Source organism: Spermophilus citellus (genome assembly GCF_964194105.1).
Source record: "Spermophilus citellus genome assembly, chromosome: 16".
NCBI classification, from domain to species: domain Eukaryota; kingdom Metazoa; phylum Chordata; class Mammalia; order Rodentia; family Sciuridae; genus Spermophilus; species Spermophilus citellus.
In genome coordinates, this window is record NC_138196.1 from 49032323 (window position 1) to 49042416 (window position 10094).

Sequence of the window (10094 nt, forward strand, 5' to 3'; positions counted from 1 at the left end):
AAAGGGAGGGAGGATGAGAATAGAAAAGACAGTCAAATGAATTGGACATAACTTTCCTATGTTCTAATATGAATACACAACTAGTGTAACTCCACATCATATACAACTACAAAAATGGGAAGTTCTACTCCATATATGTGTGATATGTCAAAATGCATTCTACTGTCATGTATAACCAAAAAGAACAAATAAAAAATCTTCAAAAATAAGAAAGAGAAAGGAAAAACAATAGGAAAATGGGCAAAGAGTGTGGGCAGAAAAGTTCAGAAAGGCAATTCCAAATGGCCAGTAGGTATTTTGCAACATGATTAAACCCACTCATGTAGTTTTTAAAAAAAAGTAAATTAAATTAAAAATAAAATGTGACTTACAGAACTCAGGCACACAATAATTTAAAGGTAACATTGAACCTATTGTGGGACAGTGAAATGATCCTCCCCTGTTAGCTTTACATCTGGCAGTAGCATAAAATTCAAGCCATGCCCTTTCTCCTGAGAATGTTTACAATGAGGAATGTTTATAATGAGGAATGTTTACAATGGATGTGCAAAGATGTTTACTGTAGCATTTGTTCACAAATTTAAAAAAAGAGAATAAAAGCAATAACATCATGCCCATGCCTTAAATACTATGCAGACAATAAAAAGAATATTTTTTTCTACACAGACTTACTCAGGATTTCCACTATAGAGTATGAATGAGAAAAATAAAATACACTGTGTATAATATAACTAAATTTTTAAATAATGACCAATATCCTCTATGAATATGAATATTTGCATATACCTTTAGATCTTCAAATGTGAAAATATTACATGTGATAATATGACTATTGAGAAAAGTATGGAATAATACACAGCAAGGTGTTACTAAGTGTTAGAGAGGAGAGTAGATAGGAGCCGGAGAGGATAACACAGGTGGAGATGGAAAGATTTGGAGAGAGGAGTAAAGAAAAAAAAATGATATTCCATCTGCTAAAATAGTGTGTTTATGTCTGCATTTATATTCATGTTTATGTCTGTATTTATATTCATAAAATTCGGAAATGTTTAATCATTTAAAGTCAATTGTCCCCTTGGAGAATTTCATGAAAAATGAGGATCTAATTTCCAGAAAAATCCATATTTGCACACAAACACAAAAGCTTGCATGTAGTTTTAAGGGGCTTTCAGATGCTGAAAACTCATCCATGGATACCAAGTGGAGATCATCTCAAACAAGGTATGGAAGCATGGACCGTGAACCATGGCCCAATCAAGTTTACTCCAGCAGTTTGACATATGAAAAGATCAAGTGGCACGTTAGCCAAATGTGGCAGCTGGAGACAAGATAATTTTTTCCATTTAAATGTGGGCTTTTTGTGCTTAAGGTGTAGCTAGTTCAACCTGATACATTTGACCAGTATGTAAATCTATGTCTCTCACAAGTCATAGTAAAATCCATACTGTTCTTCTACATAGCAGAAGGTGTGAGCTTGAATTTTTACACAAGTCGTCAACTTCTGTGCAAATCAGCCTAGTGAACTAAACTGAATTAATCCATTCCTTTTAGCAACTTAAACACAGACTCTCTGCTGAGGGTTCACTCTTCGAACTGCGTGTCCTCTTTACCTACGTCAAGATATTATCCCTTGAGCAGGACATTCACAGAATAGGAGAGCAGTCACATCTATTTTCCATCAAAATGTCCAAGTAGAAAAGGGAACAGGCTTAACTGGTTTTGAAATACAGAGGCAATACGAAAGTTTAGGGTGCAACTAGATTTTCAAGTTCAGTGTTGCCTTTTTCCAATACAAGTCTTTCAGCAGTAAGGTAGAAGTGTTTTTTATGAGGACAAAGTTTTTAGAAAAGGTATCTTGAGAGAGGCATTCAGTAAGACCTACTTTCAATCACTACCTGCCAGGAGCATCAGGTACAACAAGAAGTGCCAAGGCAGGTGGCTGTATTTTTCTCCTTGCTTATTCAGTCCTAAGGCCACCCCTGATGAAAAGTTGCTAAGTTACACGGGAACTTGGTAATGGGACTATTATAGGCAAGGCACTAAATGAGTTCAAGAAACTCATTCATCTTATTGATTGTGCTTGCAATCTGGAGAGAATGCATTTACTTTGAGTACAATACAAATAAACTTCTGTAGCACCTTTGACGCAAACACATCCCAAGGCACTTTTCAGTCAAGTGCAATACTAAAACATACAAGTGCACTGTCAGAGAAAATGGACCAGTTCAAATACATAAAATTGAACTTTAGGTTAAGTAAGACTTTAAATTTAGTATTCCACCTTCTAGGAAAAATCATAATCAGTAATGGAGGGAATCTGTAAATGCAAGATCAGATCCTGGGAGTTATCAATGTTCACTATCATAAATGCTGTACTGAATGATTGCAGAAATATCCCCCAGATATTTTATTATTGAATTTTGAAACTACATTTCATAATAAGCACGTTTGGTCTGTTTAAGCACTAACTAATTCACAGTGCAAATTACTCTGACTGCCATTCATTTGGAGTCTGAGTTACTTGGTCTTGCTCACTTCCTTGGTGTACTTAGCTGGATAATTGCCACAGAGTCACTTCCTTCTTCCTATGTGAACTTGGCCCAGTGGACCATTAAGTAGCTCTGAAGTTGTTTTCCACAACTTCATAGCTACTTACCAATTTGTGGTAGCAAAAACAGAAGTCAATGTTTTCTTATGCTCACCTGCTACTGAAAACCATTCAGGAAAACCTACAGAAAGGTGCTATTTCCTGACATTAACACTCAGCATATTTTAACATTCTGTGGATACACTAGTAAGCTCCTTGTAGTTTCTCAAAAAATGAACACTGGGGTAAAACTCACCTTTTGAATTTTCTGCACTCTGATGATCAAACCCCAAATCTGTTTGATTGTGCTGTGAAATGCATAGTTTTTCCATTTGAGGTTAGTATACTTCAAAGGGCCAATAAACCGTATCTTTGCCAAACCCACTCCGCTATGTGCAAACAGCTAATAAAGATTGGAAAAACTTGTATATGTTTTTAATTTTTCTCCCTTTATTCAGAATGGTTTTAATTTTTTTACTTGCTATTTTATAATTTTGCAGCTTATCAAGAAATCTGTTTGTGCTGTTGTATTGTCTTCTATACGCTGAATGTTAATATTTTTCTGAAATATGTCATGAATGTTGATTTGTCAACATTTAACTAGAGCCTTGAACTTGAAAGCACTTGAGGGTATTCCTAACAGTATATGTATTCTTATTAATAAGCGGGTTTGTTTGGGGGATAAGTGGTTTAGTCAGCTTTTTGCTGCTGTGACTAAAGGATCTGACTAGCACCACTGTAGGGGAGGAAGAGTTTATTTGAAGGCTCAAGGTTTCAGAGGTCTTAGTCCAGAGAAGGCTGGATCCATTCCTCGGGGCTCCAGATGAGGAAGAACATCCTGGTGGAAGAGGGAGGCAGAGGAAAGCAGCTCACATCATGATGATCAAGAAGCAGAGAGAGACTCCAACGCCAGATACCCCTTAGCCACTCCCCCAATTAACCAAGTCCTCCAGCCACACCCCACCTGCTTCTAGTGACCACTCAGTTAATCCCATCAGGGATCAATTCACTGATTGGGTTAAGACTCTCACAATCTGATCATTTCTCCTCTGAACCTTCTTACATTGTCTTACACATGAGCTTTTGGGGGACACTTCACATCCAAACCACATCAATAAGCATTGAGAACAAATACATTAGTTATGATAGTGATTTATTTTGCATTCAAATATTTGAATTGTGATTTTGTCATTGTGTGAGCATCACAGAGTGCACTTACACAAACCTAAAGGGTGTAAGTCATTCAGGATGTGACCTCAAGACCCAGTAAAGACGAGATGTGTGAGGTGCTCCCCACTAGCAGTATATCATTTACAGCAAATATTTTTTAATAAGTTAAAGGAATACACTTGAAATATAAGAGTATATTATAGTGAATACACAAACCAGTGGTGTGGTCATTTATTATCATTAGCAAGTATTATACACTGTATATAACTGCACGTGCTACACTTCTGTATGACTGGAAGTGCAGAAGATGTGTTTATATCTGGGTCATCACAAACACATATATAGAAGTATGTGCTACCACATGACCTCAGATAGACAATGGGAATCACTCTCCTCCATTATGATCTTAGGGCCTCACCACTGAATATGCAGTCTATCATTGACCAAAGCGTCATGACGTAACGTTAAGTGTAAGAAGATAGAGAATGAATCTGAAAGTGTTCCACGTGTTGTCCACAGATTTTCATATTATCAATTTTGTCTGTGGTTTCAAATGAGATTTTGACCATCTAGCTGATCCTGGGGTCCGACTGGCTTCAGAACACCCTCTTGAAAGGCACAAGAGTTTCCCTCGCACCACCTGAACTCCTAAAAATTACAAACAGCACATGTGTTTTTGTTTTCTATTGAAGGGTAACAAATGGCCACAATAGTGGTTTAAAAGAATGCAGATTCATTCTCTTCCAGTTTCTGTAGGGCATAAGTCTGGGCACAATGTGACTGGATTTTTCCACTCCAGATATCACATGACCAAAATCAAGGTGTCAGCTGGGTCTTGGGGTCCTTTGCCAAGCTTGCTAGTATTGATAAGATTCATTTCTTTGCAGCCATAAGATGGAACTCCCACTTTCTTGCTGGCTGTAAGCCAAGAATGGTACTTAAATCCTATCCCTGCTTGAAGTTCCTTATCCCGTGACTCACTGTGGGGAGTTCTCCCATGAATGCTGACTTTCTTTCAGTCTAGCTGGAACACATTTTTCTAACTTCCTTTCTATGACCAGCCAGGGAAAACTCTCATCCATTAAAGGGTTTTAATGCTCATCTATTACAGAACTTTATGATTAGATCAGGCCCACCCAGATAATCTCCCTGTTTGAAAATCAGGCAAAGGTAGATAGGATCAGTTGTATGTTATTTGCATATATAAATGTGCTACAATGAAACCCTGTTATCTTGCATAATTAAAATGCACTAATTAAAAAAACGAAATTGCTCTGGAACTTTCTACCTGCAAATTCCTTTCAAGGCCTATCTAGATTAGTATTGGATTGAATATCTAGAAGAAGGTTCCAAGGGCCAGAAATCTTGTGGTTCTATCTTAGAATTCAGATTGTTTTTACATGTGAAAAGTCCTTTATTATTATTATTTATTTTTTATTTTTAAGAGACACTACTTCTAAAGTAATAAGCAAGTAGAACCAGAAAGCCAATCAAAGAAAACCAGTCCCTAGGTCACCTGTTAAGTGTCAGATTTCAATATGAAACAAGGGGATATAATGTCTGCCTGGAAAACTCTCATGAATTATGACATGAGATAAAAGAAAAAGTTGGCCATTATGCTTAGGCAGGATAGTAGAGTACCACCCTGTGCACCAGTGTTGGGTTGCCTTTATTTGAGGACACCTCCTGACATACCCAACCACCCTTAGATTCCTTAGAGGGTATGGATGGGAGCCAATACAAGGACCTGCCCAAGCGTCCACCATGGACCATCTGCAGTCCAGAGCCCTGACCTCTTAGAATAGGCCATGCATCCCAGTCTCAACTGTCCCTCGCCTGGAAGATTCTTTTTCACAGAGCTGACTTCTTGTCTCCTTTTAAGTATAAGCTCAAAGTAACTCTAAAGAGCCCTCACTTTAATATCTCAGTCATATATAATCCCATTACCTTCAATTATAGATCTCTAACTTTGTTGCAACCTGAAATCCTCTTATATCTATTCATCTCTCCCAGCAGAATAATCTTGATAATAGACTTTGTCTTTCTTGTTCATTACTATGATAGAGTACTCAATTAATATTGTTGAATAATTGATTGAATGAATGAATAATCCACAGGTCGACTATCCTCCTAAGGAGTAGTCACATTTGTTTACCCTTCGTTTTTATGTCTACAGGTGAAGGAACTTGCTAACCTCCTGTGTTTACATAATCCCTGAGAATTTGTCAATACCCATGATCCTGTCCTGGGTACCATTCAGATCAAAATTATTAACTGTTTACAAACATTTCCTGAAGCCTTACTGCCTAGGAGCTTGAAGCTTTTTTTTCCAGAAAGCCAGGAGATACCACATAAAAGTAGGAAAGAAACATACATAGTGTAGAGACATAGACTTGACAAAGACAGGTTTCCAGGTTAAATTCCACTCTCGCAATTTTACAACTTACTCTAGTTGTGTATAATTAAGCAAGATCCTTAACATCATTGAGCCCCAGTATCCACTTTTGTAAAAAGATATACATATACAAACATGAAGAGATATCTTCACTGTATGCACTCGAGTATGTGTAGCAGGTTTTCCAAAGTGAAGCTTTTGCTAAGTACCATGATGCAATTTTGTTGACTCTATGAAGAGATTCTATGTCTACATGTGAAGATTTTCAAAGGGATGTTTTTAAGAACCATCTTCATCACATTGGACTCTTCAGACAGGTCAAAGATACAGAAAGAGGTTCTCGGGTAGGAGGGAAGAGAGCATGAGCCATATTCTTTCTTTGGGGAGGGCCATTACTGAGTTGCCAAGCCCCACAAATTCCCTGTGTTCCTTGTAGTCAAGAAAGCCTGTGGGCTGGGGTGGCTCCAGCCCAGGGAATCTCAAGGATGTGAGAATGTCTGCCAAGGGCTGATGGATGGGAGAGTGTTGTTGTGCTGTTAACAGGGGTCATGGATGAGTCCCTCACTTTGGCTGGCTTCCTACCTATACCCCAGCAGCTGAAGCTCCTGCCAGCTAACTGGAAGAGGGAGAAAGTACATGGGGAAGAAATGAAGGTAAAATAAGCCAGATTGCCCCTTTCTCAGACCTACTTCATGGCTGCCCTGATCTGGGAGAAGAGGAACTTTATTATCTTACTAAGCCAAGGTAAAGTTTCAACTGAGTATGTTACTTAATGGATGGAGACCATAGGGTAGGACTAGAAGAAGTAAAATTAAAATAACAACAACAAAACTTTATATACTGCTATATTATGCAATTCCTCAAGGAAAATGTACTTGCTACTTTCATAATTAAATAAAGTTTAATATGAGGCATTAAATCAAATAAGAAAAGATAGTACCAGGCTAGTAATATGCTACATTAAAATACATGGTCACTTGCTTACCAAAAACTAATTTGACAAAAATTGCAATTGTAATGAAATACGTTTTACATTGTCTGGAATAACCACAAATTCCAAGAAGATTTACTTATTGGTCAAGAAAGACAGTAAGGATGCTCACGTTCTTCAGATACTAAAGAAACAGGAAAAAAAATCATTTCATCTCATGTTTACTAGTTTGTTAGAAACCTTTACAAGGGCAGTTTCTGAATTTTTCCATAGAAAGAAGACAGATTGTGCCAAAAAAGAGAATGGGGGGAAGAGGGGGCTGGGGTTGTGGCTCAGTGATAGAGCACTTGCCTTGCATATGTGAGGCATTGGGTTCAATTCTTGGCACCGCATATGAATAAATGAATAAAATAAAGATCCGTCAATAACTTAAAGAGAGAGAGAGAGAGAGAGAGAGAGAGAGAGAGAGAGAGAGAGAGAATGGAGAGGAAGAAAAAGGCAGTGGCTTTGATATGCTAGGAGAGGAAGGATCCCACAAAGAAAGATGGTTTCGCATCCATTCAGCAAGATCAACTGGGGCAGGAGGTTGTCTGGGTGGATGGAAAAAGGCCTGGGTAAACCTGAAGGCAAAGAAGCTGGAACCTCTCTTCTCAGGCACAAGGGAAATATTTAACCTGAAGAAGGAAAGGAATAAAAATAAATGGAAGGCAGTTTGGAAATTCCTTGGAAAACTGGGAATGGAACCACCATTTGATGCATCTATCCCTCTCCTCAGTCTATACCCAAAGGACTAAAAAAGCATACTACAGGGACACAGCCACATCAATGTTTATAGCAGCATAATTCACAATAGCTAAACTGTGGAGCCAACCTAGATGCCCTTCAGTAGATGAATGGATAAAGAAAATGTGGTACATATACACAATGGAATATTATTCATCATTAAAAAGAGAATAAAATCATGGCATTTGCAGGTAAATGGATGGAGTTGAAGAATACAATGCTAAGTGAAGTAAGCCAATCCCCAAAAAACAAATGCTGAATGTTTTCTCTAATAAAAGGATGTTGATTCATGATGGGGTATGGAGGGCGAGCATTAAAGGACTAGATGAACTCTAGATAAGGCAAAGGGAAGGGAGAGGAAGAGAAGGGGGCAGGGGGTAAGAAAAACAGTGGAATGAGATGGACATCATTTCCCTAAGTACATGTATGAAGACACGAATGGTGTGACTTTACTTTGTGTACAGCCAGAGACATGAAAAAATGTGCTCTGTATTTGTAATATGAATTGTAATGCATTCTGCTGTCATATATAACAAATTAGAATAAATAAAAATGCAGCAAAAGGAAAATAAAATAATAAAAAGGGGGAAACAATGTTTTATAATAGCTATCGATTATTTTGCACCAACCATATAGAAGATGTTCTGCTAAGCAATTATATGAGGCATCTCATAGCAGTCTAGTGACACAGCTGTCAGAATGCCCATTTTAGAGATGACAAAGCTGAAGCTTACAAGGTTACATTACTGACTCTAAGTCACCCTAGTTTAGCAGGATCTAAAAATGCTGCTCTTCCCTCAACTCTACTTACTCTTGATTTTTTTTTCTTATTTTTAAAGGATAAAGACTTGTCAAGCAGATGTCAAAGAAAAAATATGCTGAGAATTAAAGGGTGGAAAATTCAGTAACATTCTAACCAAATAATTCATATTCTTCCTAATTAAAAAAGCTAAAGTAATTTTCTGAGAACACAGAAGGTGCATGCAATTGAAAGCTAATGAGAAGTGGAGGTTAGGGACAGTCACTGGGAGACATATGCTGGAGAAGTCAAAAAATGTGCATTAAAAAAAGATGATCTCTTATCTCTTTCAGAAAATAAAAATACCCCTCTAATATATTGTGCATAAATTCCTGGATAGTGTCTTTCACTAGGTAGTAATTACGTTTTTAGTCACATGAATTATTTATGTGACATTCAAAACTTTTATTTTTTATGCTGGGGCCTCCTAAGCACCTTCTCTACCCCTAAGCCACATCCCTAGCCCCACTTAGAACTTCATAGCTTCAGATTATGAAATAGAATTTTTTTAAAGAGTCGTATAATACTGTTTTCTTGTCTTAGAGAAATTGATTCATTCCCTAAAGTTACTTTGAAATTGCTTTTGCAAGAGACAAGAAGACTTTTGTCAAAACATAACTATATTTTGAGGAAATAAATGGTAGAACAAAATGAGATTGTTATTAACCTTATAGTCATTTCATTAGCCTCATCTTTCCAACTGTGAGAGAAATGGGGTAGTGATAAAATGCTTTCTTTGCATTTTTGCCAATCTAACCTAGAAGCCTTTATTTAAATTATAGTTCATCTCATTGGAATGTTATTATATATTAGAAATTGATTACCCCATTTCTTCTGTAATAGCTTCATTAAATTTGGGGGGAAGCTTTTCTTTTTTGAAATAAAAAATAATGAGTTTATGAAAGTGAAATCTTTATTTTTATTGTGTCTGAGATTTGAAATAAAACATACTGACTATAATTATAGCTTTAAATTGAATTGCAGGACAATTACTATTTTCTGAGTAAAAAAGAGATGGCTTAAATGTTTTTTTTTCTTGTCACATTCTTTTTTTTATTTTTTTATTAGTTGTTCACAACATTACAAAGCTCTTGACATATCATATTTCATACATTAGATTTAAGTGGGTTATGAACCCCCAATTTTACCCCAAATGCAGATTGCAGAATCACGTCAGTTACACATCCACAATTTTACATAATTCCCTATTAGTAATTGTTGTATTCTGCTACCTTTCCTATCCCCTACTATCCCCCCTCCCCTCCCCTCCCCTCTTCTCTCTCTACCCCATCTACTGTAATTCATTTCTCTCCTTGATTATTTTCCCATTCTCCTCACAACCTCTTATATGTAATTTTGTATAGCAATGAGGGTCTCCCTTCATTTTCATGCAATTTCCCTTTTCTCTCCCTTTCCCTCCCATCTCATG